General features: G+C 43.5%; 2 long non-coding RNA genes across 4 annotated transcripts in view; one reads left to right on the top strand and one right to left on the bottom strand.

The window, feature by feature from the left end:
- LOC142388931 (uncharacterized) overlaps positions 1-18,206 on the top strand; it is a 406,360-nt gene that overhangs the window by 106,020 nt on the left and 282,134 nt on the right. The gene's annotated exons all lie outside the window — the stretch shown is intronic.
- LOC142388965 (uncharacterized) lies at positions 7,119-10,683 on the bottom strand. 2 transcript variants are annotated; one of them, XR_012770363.1, is made up of 4 exons: positions 10,505-10,683; positions 10,192-10,349; positions 8,607-8,671; positions 7,119-7,701 (listed from the first exon to the last, which is right to left on the bottom strand). It is a non-coding gene; the product is annotated as an uncharacterized LOC142388965 (long non-coding RNA). The 2 variants fall into 2 exon arrangements; XR_012770362.1 differs by lacking the exon at positions 7,119-7,701 and having other exon boundaries at positions 8,440-8,671.

Genomic DNA, 18,206 nt, shown 5'->3' with positions numbered 1-18,206 from the left:
GGGGACATGAACCGGGGCTGAAGCCATCTTGAATACACTGAACCGCGGTACCGAGCCCACGGGACCGGTTCCAGGCTCTGCTCTCCGGTGTTGGTGAGGAGGCTGTGCAGCCGAGCTCGATGGTGCTGTGCCAAACCAACAAGTTTCCCAGCTTATCGCCGCAGAAATGGCAGAGAGCGGTTTCAACCGGACCGCGAGCCGGTGTCGCATTAAGCTGAAGAAGCTCGGAGGTGGTTCCACATTATGGATGTTATTTGTTATTTTCTGTTATTTGCTGTTTAGGCTTCGGCTCCGCCCACCCCTGAGGGTCCCCTTTGTACAGTGGGAACGCAAGCTGACCCCAAAGAGACCCGACCCGTACCGTACCGTTCTGAACCGACCCGTACCGTACCGTACTGAACCGACCCGTACCGTACTGTTCTGAACCAACCCGTACCGTACCGTACTGAACCGACCCGTACCGCTCTGAACCGACCCGACCCGACCAGTACCGTACTGAACCGACCCGTACCGTACCGTTCTGAACCGACTCGTACCGCTCTGAACCGACCCGACCCGACCCGTACCGCTCTGAACCGACCCGACCCGTACCGTACCGTTCTGAACCGACCCGTACCGTTCTGAACCGACCCGTACCGTACCGCTCTGAACCGACCCGTACCGCTCTGAACCGACCCGACCCGTACCGTACCGTTCTGAACCGACCCGTACCGATACGAACCGACCCGTACCGTACCGCTCTGAACCGACCCGTACCGTTCTGAACCGACCCGTACCGTACCGCTCTGAACCGACCCGTACCATTCTGAACTGACCCATACCGTTCTGAACTGACCCATACCGTTCTGAACCGACCCGTACCGCTCTGAACCGACCCGTACCGTACCGTACTGAACCGACCCGTACCGTACTGAACCGACCCGTACCGCTCTGAACTGACCCGTACCGCTCTGAACCGACCCGACCCGACCAGTACCGTACTGAACCGACCCGTACCGTACCGTTCTGAACCGACTCGTACTGCTCTGAACCGACCCGACCCGACCAGTACCGTTCTGAACCAACCCGTACCGCTCTGAACCGACCCGTACAGTACCGTTCTGAACCGACCCGTACCGTTCTGAACTGACCCGTACCGTTCTGAACCGACTTGTACCGTACCGTTCTGAACCGACCCGTACCGCTCTGAACTGACCCGTACCGTACCGTTCTGAACCAACCCGTACCGTACCGCTCTGAAGCGACCCGTACCGCTCTGAACCGACCCGTACCGCTCTGAACTGACCCGTACCTTTCTGAACCGACCTGTACCGTACCGTTCTGAACCAACCCGTACCGTACCGCTCTGAAGCGACCCGTACCGCTCTGAACCGACCCGTACCGCTCTGAACTGACCCGTACCGTTCTGAACCGACCTGTACCGCTCTGAACCGACCCGTACCGTTCTGAACTGACCCGACCCGACCAGTACCGTTCTGAACCAACCCGTACCGCTCTGAACCGACCCGTACCGTACCGTTCTGAACCGACCCGTACCGTTCTGAACTGACCCGTACCGTTCTGAACCAACCCGTACCGGACTGAACCGACCCGTACCGCTCTGAACTGACCCGTACCGTTCTGAACCGACCCGTACCGCTCTGAACTGACCCGTACCGTTCTGAACCGACCCGTACCATACCGTTCTGAACCGACCCGTACCGGACTGAACCGACCCGTACCGCTCTGAACTGACCCGTACCATACCGTTCTGAACCGACCCGTACCGGACTGAACTGACCCGTACCGTTCTGAACCAACCCGTACCGGACTGAACCGACCCGTACCGTTCTGAACCGACCCGTACCGGACTGAACTGACCCGTACCGTTCTGAACCAACCCGTACCGGACTGAACCGACCCGTACCGTTCTGAACCGACCCGTACCGGACTGAACTGACCCGTACCGTTCTGAACCGACCCGTACCGTTCTGAACTGACCCGTACCGTACCGTTCTGAACCGACCCGTACCGCTCTGAACCGACCCGTACCGGACTGCATAGTGGAAACGAGGCAGTAGTGGGCCCCTCTTCTCCCGTCCCCCGCCTGTTTTGGCCACACTGCGGCGGTGGGCAGCCAGTCTCCGCTTCACCTCCACCTTAATGTCGGACCACTTCTTCTTCACCTCTGCTTGTGTGCAGCTCTCTGACCCCCCAGCATGGACAGCATTAATAGCATCAACAGCCTCAGGCTCTCCACCCACTCCTCTTACGTTTGCTACTTATGCCAGAGGACAGCGTGCCAAAGAACACATTTTTGCGCGCCTCCACTTCAGAAAGTAGCACCTCTACTAATTATTCTTTGCCCCGTCTCATCTTACTTTTACTTTATTTTGTGATGGTGCAGAGAGGGGAATCGCAGCTGCAGGGCTCATTTGAATATAATTTTCATATTTAAATAGGGGCGTGGACAGGGAGGGGTCGGGTACTCCGACATGTGCGCTCAATTCCACGCACAGATTCATACATCCGGATATTTTTGTACATACAACGTTTTCTGTATCGGAGCGCACGCCATGTTTCAGTAGGAAATCCACACAAGTCTTTGTACATGAGGCGCCTGGTCCTCCATGTTATGTGGAACCAGGACCTTTTAAAACATGAGCACAATCAGCAGCTCACATGTTGCATATTAAGGACTTAGAATAAAATCCACATTTCTAAATGTTTCGAGTCTGTTTTCTTTAAAAAGATAAAACCTGTAATTACTTCTGTTGATTGGGTGGCAGTCAGAGGCAGAGGCCCTCATCATCTGAATCCAGAGGATGTGACTGATGGAAAGGATGAAAATGTGGAAGTTAAACAGCTTCTGTATCTGATGAGGAAAGACTTCAAAAGAGATGGTTATCTAAAAGCTGAGCAACAAGCTATTATGTGTGGACCCGTTCCCTTGCCCAGCCTATTTGTGCTGAGCAAGTTTTGCGTGATGAAAATAAAGCAAGAACAGGAACAGAACCAGCTGCCAGGTATCATCCCACAATCAGTCTGTAGGTTGGGCACCGAGAGTTAAGTTGTTCACTATCCTCTCTGAGCTTTCTGAATCAAAGGTAAGTCTTATTCTTAATTTTATTATCATTATTATTCTTAATATTTCTGCTGACAGAGAGGAATGGAGGCAGTTTTTATGATGAACAGAGCATCAGTTTTCAGTAGGATTCATCTTTTAAATTAATTCAAGGCTTTTCAGGTGTGTGAGAGGACTTTATTTAACAGAAAAGGGAGCAGAGAGAATGAAGGAAGAATTACAGCAAAAAGCCTCAGACTGGGCCAGCTGCGTAATGACGTTCAGCCTCTGAGTTAAACTGCGCAGCACCGACTGAATGCATCTCATGAACCTGAGAATGTGACGATTTCAGGATGAAAACACACTTTATTGGTTAAGACAACGTACAAAGGAACACGGAGCAGGTGGATGACTGTGTGAGAATATAAAGTTATTTAATCTAATATAAGATTTAATTCAGATTGGAGCTGATATTTGATTATATTTGAGTTATTGATGATTCTTCTGATTTAATAACATGTTTTATTATTGAGAGAAGGTGGTTAAAGCGACCTGTAACCGTCCAAAAGGTCGAACAAATGTTCTCAGATCCCTGCGTCGGAAACAGGAAAGTTAGCTTCAGCATCACGTGACTACGTCAGGAAATGACGCAGTCACACCTGCGTGCGCATCTTTGCCGCCAATTTATGATCGTCGTCTCATTTTCCCGTTTTTCTTCACCGAGAGCAGTCGTGTGAGAGAACGCTGCACAGGTTCCTCTTCATATAGAGTTTTATAGCAAATTTTACTTTAAGAAAAGCTTCAGTTTTAGAGCAGAAAATGTTTTCTGTAATATCTCATCTACGAGTTCCGACTTTGCTGGCTGTCGGCTTCGTGTTGGCTGCATCAGGTGAGCTTTAGTCGTGAAGTTAAACCAAACTGATTGTATCTGTGGTGTGAAGAAGGAAAAGTAGAATTCTGATTTACATAGTGAGAATACCAACGTGTACAAAGCTTTTGTTTATGCCGGTGTCTTTTTAAGTTGGCGACACGCTGCAGGGTGAGGCCTCGTGTGTTTTTAAGTTGGCGACACGCTGCAGGGTGAGGCCTCATGTGTTTTAGCAGCGTCTCTGAAACTCAGCTTTACTTACTTTGTTAGTCTAAAAGAAACTTGTTTATTTATTAACTTTTAATGTTTAAGTGTTTGTTAAAATTCTGTCAGTCTTCATGTTAAGCTGCAGCCTGTGAGCTTCTTTTTTATCATGATGTCAGTTTACAGTCAGACACCTGAACCCTCTCAGTGGGTGTGGGTATAATTATCATCCTCTTCCTGACTTCCATCACAGATTCTGTGTGGAGCCACTTTCTGCTGATTATTGACAGTTTTTACAGAATAATCAGATCATTGTTCTCACTCTAAAAGCAGAAAACTGTTTGCACCTGGTTCCAGCTTTGTAATGTCCCTTTAATCCTCTGATAAAGCTGATCCTGTCGGGTTTTAGAGAGTCAACCAGCTCAGAGCAGCGTGGTCTCTCTGGTGTCTCTGCTGTGGAAGTTCAGAGTTCCACTTTGACCTCTTTAACCTCTTTAACCTCTCTGCTCTGTGTTGTTTCCTCTCCTGCAGATCAGACAATCATCACTAAACCTGGACAGGATGTGATTCTGACATGTGGAGTTCCCAACAACAACACCATCGTAGTTGTAGAGTGGAGCAGAGCTGATCTGGGTCATAAACATGTTTTTGTCGTCCGTGATGGTCAGCCTGTACCAGCAGAGCAGCATCCATCTTTTAAGGACCGGGTGGATCTGCAGGACAGACAGATGAAGGATGGAAACGTGTCTCTGATTCTGAAGAATGTGACGACTAACGACAGCGGAACTTACGAGTGTCGAGTCGCCCAGGAAGGAATAAATGATGGGAAGATATCCGGTGATCCAATCAGAACCATCAGTCTGAAAGTTCCTCCAGCAGGTGAGTTTGTGTTTGTCTATGGATCAGAGCTGAAGCAGCTTCCTGGTTGTTGATGTGAAACATCTCAGATCAGATGTTTCAGGTGTTTCCTAAAGATGTTGCTGATGAGACTGCAGAAAGCAGCTGGTCAGTGAACATTACATTACAGTCATTCTGCAGACGCTTTTATCCAAAGCGACTTACAGTAAGTGCGTTCAACATCGGTAGGCAAAAGAACTTCAGCTCACAAGAAATCAGAAATGCATTTCCTTCCAAAACCAAACAGCTAAGAGCATAACTAGTGCAGAGTAAGTGCGGTAAGTTAGAGACACACGGGAAGATGAGTTAGGAAACAAAGACAATTTAGGAAACAAAAGGCAATTTAGAAAACAAATAAGTCAAATCAAATTTATTTATATAGCACATTTCATGTACAAACAATTCAAAGTTTTAAGTGCCTAAGAAGCTGGGACGAAGCAGGTGATGTCCTCAGAGGGCAGATCTGAGTGCAGTGAGATGATGTGGGACAGCAGTTAGAAGAGGAAATGTTCTTCAGTCATCACCTGACAGCTGATACTCACACCTGTTTCTGACCTGCAGGGAAGGAGGATGGAGAAAGAGATGGAGGAGACGAGGATGGAGGAGAGAAGGATGCAGGAGGAGAGGATGGAAAGAAGGATGGAGGAGGAGAGGATGGAAAGAAGGATGGAGGAGGAGAGGATGGAAAGAAGGATGGAGGAGGAGAGGATGGAAAGAAGGATGGAGGAGGAGAGGATGGAAAGAAGGATGGAGCTGGATCTCTTGGACTAATCGTTCGACTGGCAGTTTTGTTCATAGTTCCTGCTGTTGGTGCTGTTGGTGGTTGGATCTACAAAAGACATCCATGTCCGCCTCCAGCAGAAGAAGCAGCTGAACCAGATGTTGAAATGTCTCCTCTGAGGGCAGCTGTGTAGCATCACGCACCACAGTGAGGTACAACAACAACAAGCCTTGGTTCACAGCGAAGCTCAGACAGCTAAGGCTGGTGAAGGAGGAGGCGTTCAGGAGTGGGGCCAGAGGCAGATTTAAGCCGGTGTTCACAGGCATCTTCAACACCTCACTGGAGACATTCTGCCACGTACCAGCCTGCCTCAAGACCTCCCACCAGAACAGCTTCTTCCCCTCTGCAGTTGGCCTCACCAACAAGGCCCGCTGTACCACTGATCCTGCTGTTTTTAAATAATAAAACTCAACTGTTTGTTGATCAAATGAGGTTTATTTCAGTTTCAGTCTGAATGTAAAGGATGAGCAGGATTCACGGGTGTTTCAGAGGAATATAAAAGCTGTTTCATCAGAAACTGTTGAAGCAGCTGTGGAATCTGGACCGACGTCCTGCATTTATATGGAGTTTATTTTGTGTCAATAAGTTTAAAGAAGACTTTTATAAGAGCAAGCAAAATATATCAATTCAAAAACTAAATTTAAAAAAGTCAAACAAAAAAAACAAATTCAAACAAAAAATACATGATTGCAATTAAAAAAAAAACTGAAATCGTGTAAAATATTTGCCTTCGCCTCCTTCTCAGTTTTGGTTGTTGTCGTTTTCTTTGATTACGTCTCCAGCTTTCTCGGTTGCGCTCCCTGACTTTTTGTTTGCGGTTTTGACACAAACGTGCCTGGTGGGTGCGCTTTCGACGGGGGCATTCCTATTGGCTTATTTGTGTTTGACAGACAGCTAAGCAAGCGTACGAAGCAGCTCTGGCCACAGCAGCTACTCTGCTTCTGATTGGCTCTAAAAACGTCAACAACGGCGTTTTTAGAATAGTTACAACTGTTAAAATATTGTTGAAATTAACTTAATCGTAAACTATAGACATGTCCTTACCTCGGACTGCATTTTGCCATTCTCCAGAGATCGTATTCCTTCGTGCCGTTGTTGACGTTTTTAGAACCAATCAGAAGCAGAGTAGCTGCTGTGGCCAGAGCTGCTTCGTACGCTTGCTTATTGACACATAATAAACTCCATACATTTAGAAGCAACCAGAACAACATCATTAACTGTCTCCGACTGCAACTCTGATGGAGAAATGAGGTTAAAACCTGCCCGAGCAGCAGCATGAGCAGCAGGTGGCGCTCTAACACACCCGGACTCTTTAAAGGAGACATCTTATGCCCTTTTTAATAAGTTGGCACGATTGAAAAACATGGTTACAATCACATGTTGCATATTAAGGACTTCTATAAATATCTAAGCCACATTATAGAATAAAATCCACATTTCCATATGTTACGAGTCTGTTTTCTTTAAAACAAACTTTCTAATAACTTTTGAAGGGCGGTCATCAGAGTAACTGCATGTGAAGTGTTGATAAATGTTCTCTTTGTGGATTGGGTGGCAGTCAGAGGCAGAGGCCCTCATCATCTGAATCCAGAGGATGTGACAGATGGAAAGGATGAAAATGTGGAAGTTAAACAGCTTCTGTATCTGATGAGGACAGACATGGTTATCTAAAAGCTGAACAACAAGCTGTAGAGTTAAGCTGTTCAGCTTTTAGAATCAAAAGGTAAGTCTTATTATCGTTATTATTCATATTTCTGTTGTGTTCTTCACTCATCACCTGATACTCACACCTGTTTCTGGTCTGCAGGGAAGGAGGATGGAAGAGCCAAAGATGACCATGTTGGACCGACAGGATTTTTCGTATCTATTGTTGTTGGTTTTAGGATCCATCCATCTATATATGGATATCTGAATAGATAATGTTATGGCACTTTCATTCTAATGGCAGCACATTTCAAATAAAGCTAAATGCTAAAAGCTATACACTCCTTTTGGATTCATTTATAATCGTGATTAATCAGGGAAATCATGTGATTAATTAGATTAAAAAGTTTAATCGTTGCCCAGCCCTGAAAATGACACCTCTTGGGTCTGTCCTACAACAATAGGGTTAGTCCTGAGTGATTATATAAGAACAATTAAAATACAAACAAAAGTGTGAAAACTGGAGTAAAAATCTAACTGACCAGATTCACCGAATGAAAATAAAAAATAAGTCTGAACTTTTTACACAGATAAATGGTTTATGGAATAACACACATTCCCTTTATCTATCATTAATAAAACAATATAATACAACACTGAGGACAGCAGCTACAGTGTCATATGCACGTGTAAAACAACACTATCAGCTAGCTGAGCAACAAAATTTTAAATTTCGACATCCCTAGTCTAAAGAAAAATAAAGTTTTTTATTTCAAGCTGAGCTGCTGCTGGTTTTTATATTAGACATTGTTGCACTAAACTACAAGGTGAAGAATTTGTTTATGACTTGATTACTTTTGTTGTCCACGCTGCCTCACAGAAGTGCTCCGTTTATAAGTGTTAAATGATAAAATAAGTGAATAAAATAAAGAATCAGGGACATCCTGGATCTGTTTCTTTGCCGTTCTTGATTTTTTTAATGTCCTGCAGAAGTATTGGATCGGCAGACACTCAAAATCAAATGACTTTGAGGCAAAAAAAACCTGATCGGGACATCCCTGCTGCTAATGAAAACATGCAGGCTGGTCCACAGCCAGGAAAAGAAGTTCAAACATTGAAAAGGCCCCTACAACACAAACATTAAACATATACTTTATGTGGAAACATACCCGTCAAGAACTTTGTGGACACAGTCCTTGGTGCTCTTCCCACCAATTTTGGCCATTTTCTTCACCTGTTGAAATAAGAACATGATAAAAATCAAAGTCAAGTGTATTTATATAGCACATTTCATGTACAAAACAGTTCAAAGTGCTTTACATAAAATAAAAGCGTTGCAGCAGGGAGTGGAAGAAGCATTAAAAATACATAAAATAACATAAAGAGAAACACATAAAATAATTTAAATGAATTTAAAAACAGGCAACAGTCTAGATAAGTTCAAAGATATTTCATGCATAGACACATGAGAACAGAAATGTCTTTAACCTGGATTTAAAAATGTCTCCATTTGGTGAAAGTTTAATCTCCACTGGCAGTTTGTTCCACTTGTTTGCAGCATAACAGCTAAATGCTGCTTCTCCATGTTTAGTCTGGACTCTGGACTGGACCAGCTGGCCTGAGTCCTTGGATCTAAGAGCTCTGCTGGCTTTATATTCTCTGAACACATCACAGATCGGGAATGAGATCCTTCCCCAAGTGGAGGAGTTCAAGTATCTCGGGGTCTTGTTCACGAGTGAGGGACGAATGGAGCAGGAGATTGACAGACGGATCGGTGCGGCGTCTGCAGTGATGCGGGCTCTGCACCGGCCCGTCGTGGTGAAGAAGGAGCTGAGCCAGAAGGCGAAGCTCTCGATTTACCGGTCAATCTATGTTCCTACCCTCACCTATGGTCACGAGCTGTGGGTAGTGACCGAAAGAACGAGATCACGAATACAAGCGGCCGAAATGAGTTTCCTCCGCAGGGTGTCTGGGCTCTCCCTTAGAGATAGGGTGAGAAGCTCGGTCATCCGGGAGGGGCTCGGAGTAGAACCGCTGCTCCTCCGCATCGAGAGGAGTCAGATGAGGTGGCTCGGGCATCTTGTGAGAATGCCTCCTGGACGCCTCCCCGGTGAGGTGTTCCGGGCCCGTCCCACTGGGAGGAGGCCCGGGGGAAGACCCAGGACACGTTGGAGAGACTATGTTTCTCGGCTGGCCTGGGAACGCCTCGGGGTCCCCCCAGAAGAGCTGGAGGAAGTGGCCGGGGACAGGGACGTCTGGGTCTCTTTGCTCAAGCTGCTGCCCCCGCGACCCGATCCCCGGACCAGCGGAAGATAATGGATGGATGGAGATCACAGATTGTAAACCATCAGCAGGCTTTTAAAATCTATTCTGTGACTGACTGGAAGCCAGAGTAAAGATTTTAAAGCTGCTGTGATGTGTTCAGATCTCTTAGTCCGGGTTAAAACTCCAGCAGCAGCGTTCTGGATGAGCTGCAGATGTTTAATGCTCTTTTTGGGAAGTCCAGTTAAAAGAGCATTACAGTAATGGAGTCTGCTGGAGATGAATGCATGGATGAGTTTCTCCTGGTCTGTTTGGGAGAGGAAACCTTTAATTCTGTTGATGTTTCTGAGGTGGTAAAAAGCTGCCTTGGTGACAGCTTTGATGTGGCTGCTGAAAGTCAGATCTGAGTCTATCAACACTCCGAGGTTACCAACTTGATAAAGTCGAAATGTTGGTATCGGAACAACACGACTTCAGACTTGTAAAACCTACCAGGGTATCAAAGGCTTCTTTGTCTCACAGCCGTTGCTCCTCTTTCTCGAAATCCTCCATTGAGTCCATCCTCTCAATGCAGACTGGAGAGGTAGGCTGTGCCATCTTGTACTGATTCCGGAGGTCGACCGGTAAACCCAAGACCTTCTTCTGGAACACTGAAATAAATGAGCACATTTGTTGGTTACAATGGTTACCTCCAATCTGAATAGCTAGGCTAGCTAGCTGTTTCACATTGTTTTTGTAATCAGCTTCAGTGTTTGTCATTAAATCAAACATAGTTTTTCTTTTTAAAGTTCAAATGTTATCTGACCTGATAGAAAGAAGCCACTCGACTGTTTTCATTTCCAGAGGCTGAAACACATCCAAATCAGCCTGTAACCATCATGTTGTCAATGCAACACATTACCGTGCTTTAAGTTGTCATCAGTGCTCACATGCATCGTCTGGGATAGCTGTGTCCTGAATGGGCTGCAGCTTTTCCAATGGAGCAGGGTAGTTGGGCAGCTCGACACCTAGAGGTTAGTAAATGTAAATGTACTTTATTTCTACAGCCCTTTACAGACAATCCTTACGATGTACCAAAGTGCTTTACAGCAGGTAATAAATAAAGAGAAGAAGAAGTAAAAACAATAAAAGAACAGCGAAAGCAATAAAATAAAACAAAATCAAATAAGATAAAAGTGTCATCATACTACTGGAAATTAAAAGCAATCCTAAATGAGTAGGTTTTTAGCCTAGATTTGAAGAGGCCCAGGTCAGAAATAAGACGCTGCTGGACGGGGAGCTTATTCCAGAGTTTAAGTAGAACAAAATAAAGAAGCATGCTCATCTCCAACATTTTTATCAAATTTAAGAGTTTTGAAACTGGAATTTCAAATTCATTGTAGAAAGTTATTACCCCTGACACAGGAAGGCATATAGAGACATTTTAAAATATCTTCGTGGTCACTTTATTGATAATTAATTCATATTATTTTTACTCAATCTTGAATAAAAATTTATTTAAAAAAATAAAATCCCCTCCCTGCCTCAAGGACAAATACTCACTCATCTTCATTTTGATTTTTACATTTTATGACCTTAAAGATATCAAAGATATTTAAACTTTAATTAAGATATGAAATAGTACGATATAAAATACAATGGCTTAAATTATATTATTGTATAGCCGATGCCAGGTCATTAAACCAGTATGTCAGTTGAGTCTGTTACTGGGTTGTCTGTAATGATTTTTAAGATCCAGGAAGTGTCAGTATTGAGCAACACAGTATTGACCCAGCATCACTACAGTTTGGGATGATGTAACTACACTGGCTGCATGAGATACACCTCTTGTTTTTACATCTGTTCATAATTTTCAATAACTCTAACAATAACTCCTCTCTGTGTGTTTACTGTCAAGTCTGCAACACAGGTGCACTTTAAATGTTTGAGTGAATATCCAACTTAAAACTAACTTCACTGAAGTGCGAACCCCCACCTGATGGCTGTGTCTAGGGTTGCCAACCGTCCCTTGAAAAACGGAATCATCCCGTATTTAGAAACAAATGTACGGGTCCCGTATTGAGCTGAAAAAGGACGCACTTTGTCCCGTATTATTGTGAGAATCAAAAATAGTCCATCAAATGTCAGTGGAATAAATGAATAACACGGCGCTTTATATGAAAATGTAAGGTAAACTTGCTCCCCCGCCCTCTCCTGCTCTGTGACCAATGAGCTGACAGCACATTCATAAAGGAGTACGACAATACGGAATCCCGCTCATCTCATTGGTCGAGGTTGCCTAGCTGCGAAGATGGCGGAAGACAACAAAGCAGCATGGCTGACCGTGACAGTGGCACAGACGCCGGCACTGCTGCGTTAGAGTTCTCGGACAGTACTCCTCCTCAGCATCCCATCTTCCACTGGGTTTGTGGAGAGGATTTTCTCTTTTATGAAGAACAAGTGGACGGATGTGCGGAACAAATGTTCCACTGAATTAATCAAAGGTGAGCTCATTGTGAGCCTCAATTTTTAAATGTCTTGCTCAGAGTTTTACTCTGCAGCACTCAAAGACAAACAGCTCCTTGCTGCAGCAAGAGCTCAGAGGAAGTACAGATGGAAAAAGAAGCGTTGAGTTGCGCATTAAGTTCATAAGTTCTATTTTTAAATATGTTTACAAGTTAACAAGTCTGTTTGCACTTTTGTTATTGTCTATCTATTGTTTTATATTTATTTATACAGTTTTAAGTTTCAGACAGATTTCTGTTTAAGAAAGATATTTATCTTATTCAGTTTATTTTGTTATTTTGTAATAAAGTACATTTCTGGTTAAACATTTGTTTTCCATGTGTTTATATCACTCAAAAATATGCATTTAATTCAATTCAGGTTCGAATTAAATACAGGGCATCTGCACATTTTTTATCAAAAAATTTAATGACTTTTAAGACCTTTTTAAGACCTCTAAGAATAAAAATTAAGACCATTACCACGGCAAAAATATATATAAAAACTACACTCTAGGCTGTTCGGTGTTGAAAAAAAGTCCAGTGTGAAATGTGTGCTTCAGTGATACTGAATCAGTGTGTCAACATGATCGCATAAGATTTGAACGCACAAGGGAACACCACACACTACAGGACAATCATGCCCAATTGTCTCTGCGAAGGAGTGTGTTTTCGCTGCCGTTTGTCTGTCTGTTTGTCTGAGGCTCTGAGCAAAATAAATCCATAATTGAACCTAATATTCGAGTTATGTCTACTGTGCTTTTACAACTAGCAAAACAATTTTACTACCCAAGTTAACTTAAACCAGAACTTTGGACAACTCACGTGAAGCACAGACTATGGACAGTGACTTTGCATTGCATAAACCACACAACAAAATTTAATCTCCTTCGGGATTAATAAAGTATCTCCAATCTAATCAAATAAATAAAAACGAGCACAGACCGCTCATACAGTCAATGGCACGTACCCATAGAAAAAATACACACTCACCCACACATCACACAACCTGACTATCAGTAACCTACACAAACCCACACACATAATGGCTCGGCGGCCAGCAATCGGATAAACCAATGAAGTGAATCAATCCTGTGAAAGAATGAAAACAAGTGAATGAAACCTGCACTCACCCATTATGAAGTTAACTCTGCCAGCCCCATAATCTTCCCCCTGCTCAGCTAACTCCTTGACGTCGGGTATGTTTGGTAACGTTACTGCGGCCAGCATTGGCAACTAGGCTGCTAGACTTGCTAAATCGGTAAGCATTAGGCTACTGAAGAAAGCTAGTCTTTTTAGCTACGTTATATTTTCATCTTTCTTCTCGGCTATAAGTTAACCTTTGTTTACGGCCACTGGCCCTAACCTGACGCGCTAGCTGTCAAATCACCGGAAGTTTTCACCGGAAGTACTGGCGCACACACAAAACGTCAGCAGTCGCCATTATTGTGCACGGAGCGATAGAAAATCGTCTCTCCAGACATATCTTTCTTTCATTTCGCCCAGATGAAATTTAATGCCACTCTTCGAAAATCGGCGAAATTTAAGACATTTTAAGACCTTAAAAAAAGTATTTTTTATTTAAGACTTTTTAATACTTTTTAAGGATCCGCGGAGACCCTGAAATAGTTAAAAAATAATTTCACTTACAAAAAAAATAGCCACGCCAGGAAGGGTGAAGGCAATCGGGTCGGCCGTTCCTGCCAATGAGGTGTCCCTTTTTTTTTTTTTTTAAGGAGTTGGCAACCCTAGCTGTGTCTGCAGCGCGATGCTAACTTCGGCTAACGGTAGCAGTTAGCATCCGCCGCTAACCCCCGCTTCCCAGCTCACAAAAAACTCTCTACCTTTACGACTACACACATAAACACGTCGTAACATCGTATGTGTTATATTAACCCCTTCAGACCCTGCGTCCATTGGAATGGACATGACATATTTCTGTCTCTAAACCAATAAATACTCTGTAATTTAATGATACCAGCAGTGCATGTCACTGATTGGATCCTGATTATCCAATCAAAATCATTTCATGACATTGAGCAAGCTCTGAGAGAGTGGTAGACATCAGACAAGACAAGCATGGCTGAGCGATTGCAGAGAGGGAAGAGTAAGTGTCCATTTTCAATCAAAAATATCAATTTATGTTCATGCTGGCCAAATAAATTTGTTCTCAGTATAATTGTAACAGTTACAAGTGATAATATTTGAAGTTATTTTGAATATATATCATATCATTAATTCATAGGATTTTTTTCAAAGTCTGATGTCCATTGCAATGGACATCAGGAGTTGGGCGGGTTCAGCTAACACTAAAATGTTTAGTGTCAGTATGTAAAGATACAACGTATCTGTAAGTTTTTAATTTTCATACAGTTTACTATGGGAAAAACAGATTTTTCAGGTAATCTTATCTGCAGTCACACATCTATTGTGATCATGTGCATGTTCAGATTGCTTTATTTCTGTATCTTCTTGCAGGCTCCAGGTTTTACTGGTGATGACCTCACTACTGTTCCCTACCAACTCTATGATACACCATAAAGTTAATGTGCATGTTAAAAACTGTACACAGACTCAAAACCATGCAAACATCCAGTTCCAGATGTTTAGGTCATACCATATTGGTTACCATGTGGAAAAACTCAGCATTATTTTCCTTGTTTTTATGACATTTTACGCCCATTTTGTCGTGGCGTCCATTGGAATGGACATGAAAAAATACTATTAAAAAACATGAGATATCAAAAATGTGTTTTTTGCACTTTGTTTTTATGTTGGAGAGGAGTCAGAATCAGTTTGAAAAAAAATTTTTTTTTCAGCCAAAAAAATGCAGGTCTGAAGGGATTAACGTTGTCCACCGCTCTATGTATTGATTTTTCGCCAGCTTAGTTGTAAACAAATGGTCCTGTTCACAAGGTAACGTTAGCAGGTGCAATGCTAATTGTAGCGACAACAAGGTTTGAAGTAGATTAACACAACAAAGCTAAAGCTAAAGCTGACCGACGCGTCAGCCGTCCATTGGGGAGTTTATTGGAACAAACCGTCACAGCAAATGTGCATACAGAATGTTACAAAATGTCCGCAGAGTTTGCTTCGCGACACCTTCTTATACCGTCTTATCATAACAAGCGTACGTGGCCCTCTCTGGAGGCGCCTAGCTTTCGCCGTAACCATAAACAATCTCATTCTAACTATCAACAATCTTCATATGAACCAGTCAACAAGGCACACGATGTAATTCTGACATGTCAAGAGAATGTCATGACATTATTCTCCCATATAGTCCCCCCTGAAATCACTTATCAGTGATTTAATAAAGAAATAATCTAAAAATGAAAGAAAATCATCCCACATAGTTAATTAAGAATTAGTTAACATAATCAACACTAAATTATTCTAATAATTCTACAATCTCAAACGAAGGGAACATTTGCAAATAAATTAAACCGAATATATATACGCACCCGAATCACATCCAATGATTAAATGAATTCAACAATAACACAAATTTAAAGGGATAATCCGGAGTAAAATGCGCTTTAGGTCAATTTACGGGATGTTGGGAGTACATACGTTGAGTTGACATCAAAATCATTTAATTCTGATGTGTTTTGAGAATTTTGATTTGACCGTTTTCAGCCAAAAGACGTTAGCCTGGAGGAGAGTGGGGCATATGGTATCGCTGCTACAAAACGCTATTTTTACACCTCTTCTACAGCTCCAAACAACATAACACTTACATGGTAGTGAGTAGAGGGTCCCTAAAGCCAAACCGAAGTGTCCCGAGGTCTTCATGTGGTCGGATAGAGAGTCCAGAATGAATTTAAAACCAGCCAGTCTCTTTCCGGAAATGCTCCTGCTGCAGCTGGCATCTTCAGCGTAAAGTCCGTATAGTAGAGAGCCGAGTGTGGAGTAACACGCTCTGGAAATTCACAATTTCGTAGCCGTTTTTTTTTTTACAAACATAGTCCAGTATTTCTTTCGAAAGCCAGGATAGGAACGAACACGCACCATAACTCCAAAAGTTTGCTCCGCTGTTTGTTCAACAATCTGCTCACACACCTCTCCTTCTTCTGTGATGGTCACTCCAGTCACGCAAAAGACGTCTTCCGTAAACAGGAGGCTAGGTCACGCGAGACGTAAGGTCACGTGACATTTTATGAAATTCCAACCTGTTAGTAAGCTAGGCTTTGCTGTTGCATACAACTTCATTTCACTTTCGAAAGAAATACTGGACTATGTTTGTAAAAAAAAAACGGCAACGAAATTGTGAATTTCCAGAGCGTGTTACTCCACAGTCGGCTCTACTATACGGACTTTACGCTGAAGATGCCAGCTGCAGCAGGAGCATTTCCGGAAAGAGACTGGCTGGTTTAAATTCATTCTGGACTCTCTATCCAACCACATGAAGACCTCGGGACACTTCTGTTTGGATTTAGGGACCCTCTACTCACTACCACATAAGTGTTATGTTGTTTGGAGCTGTAGAAGAGGTGTAAAAATAGCGTTTTGTAGCGGCGATACCATATGCCCCACTCTCCTCCAGGCTAACGTCTTTTGGCTGAAAACGGTCAAATCAAAATTCTCAAAACACATCAGAATTAAATGATTTTGATGTCAACTCAACGTATGTACTCCCAACATCCCGTAAATTGACCTAAAGTGCATTTTACTCCGGATTATCCCTTTAAACATTGCCATCACACTTGTCCACTGTTCGCAGTACATAGGAGCGAAAAACCCACCGGCTGCTACTTTCGTAACTCATGTTCTTATCTTGGGAAAACTCACCTACGACCCCACCCCACTTGGCGACCGACCACTTTACCAAAGGTCGCACTCCGAACAGTTGACTAACACAACTGGCAATGGACATATTAGTGATCAGTTCTGATTGATAATACACATAGACTGAATACACCACCATCAAATCAATTAATCACAGTTTTGTACCACGTACAATACATAAAATTATGGATTATCACACAATCATAGTAATAAAAAGCAATGTAATGCCGCTCTTCCAGTCCCGTCCCATCTCCCGTACTCTGGTGTCGTCTGCTTCTGGCCGAACATCCGTCCGGCTGGGTCTGGAACTGCTAAGCTAACTCTGGGAGGAGAGGTCGCCAGTACGTCACTCCCAATCAAAGAGATCTTCAGCATCTCTTCTCCCTATCAGACTAAATTTGGTTCCACCCTTGAGGAAAGAATCTTGTGAACCGTCCGTTGATAACCTTCATTCGTTGGCCCGCTCTGCCATGCGTTGGTCCCTGGACTCGCATGGTCATCTGCCTCCAGATTCCTCCCACTGTTCGTTTGAACATCACTTGCAGCAAACACCTTCTCAGAATGGGTATAATGCAACACACCAATAGGGAGACCTTTATCACTATCAACAATATTGCTATTCCCGCTTTAACTGTCATCGCTCCCCCTTCTCCCAAAATCCCAAACAGACCAGTCCACCACCGTTCACCTCCACCAGCATCACACGTCAGCTCCTCTTCCAGTTCTCCGAACTTCTTCACGGCCATTGTAAACGTCCCACCAGCTGCAGTGTTCCCGGGTATAAATGTACAACATTTTCCCCAACCAACTGGCAAACACCACTCTTCCCTTCTAATATCCATTCTAAAACTTGTCTGTTCTACCAAGCCATCATACTCGTGTAGTTAAGAATTCTCTGTTGGTTGTAGTATATGTAATTAATCCACTCCACATTTTTGTTAATCGTGATCCACGGCAAAATAGACTCAAATCCAGCTGCAATCTCCCTGCGTGCTTTGAACTTGAAAGGAACCGCTTTCGGCTGCCATATTGCATCCAAGTAAACGTGCTTATCCCTGATGTAGTCATCACTAGATCTTTTAACTCTCCCTTTTTCCACATCCAAACCTCGCTTCTCGTTTACCTTGTCATACACTAACACAACTGATGTGTTCCTCCTCACCAGTGCCCAAAGACCTATCCACCTGTTGGGTAACACATTTAACAAAACATCATTTCCACACATCCAGTAACTCT

Source organism: Odontesthes bonariensis, chromosome 2 (assembly GCF_027942865.1).
Source record: "Odontesthes bonariensis isolate fOdoBon6 chromosome 2, fOdoBon6.hap1, whole genome shotgun sequence".
Lineage (NCBI taxonomy): Eukaryota > Metazoa > Chordata > Actinopteri > Atheriniformes > Atherinopsidae > Odontesthes > Odontesthes bonariensis.
The sequence above is the reverse complement of the archived record's forward strand: the minus strand, read 5'-3'. Positions and strand labels throughout refer to the sequence as shown.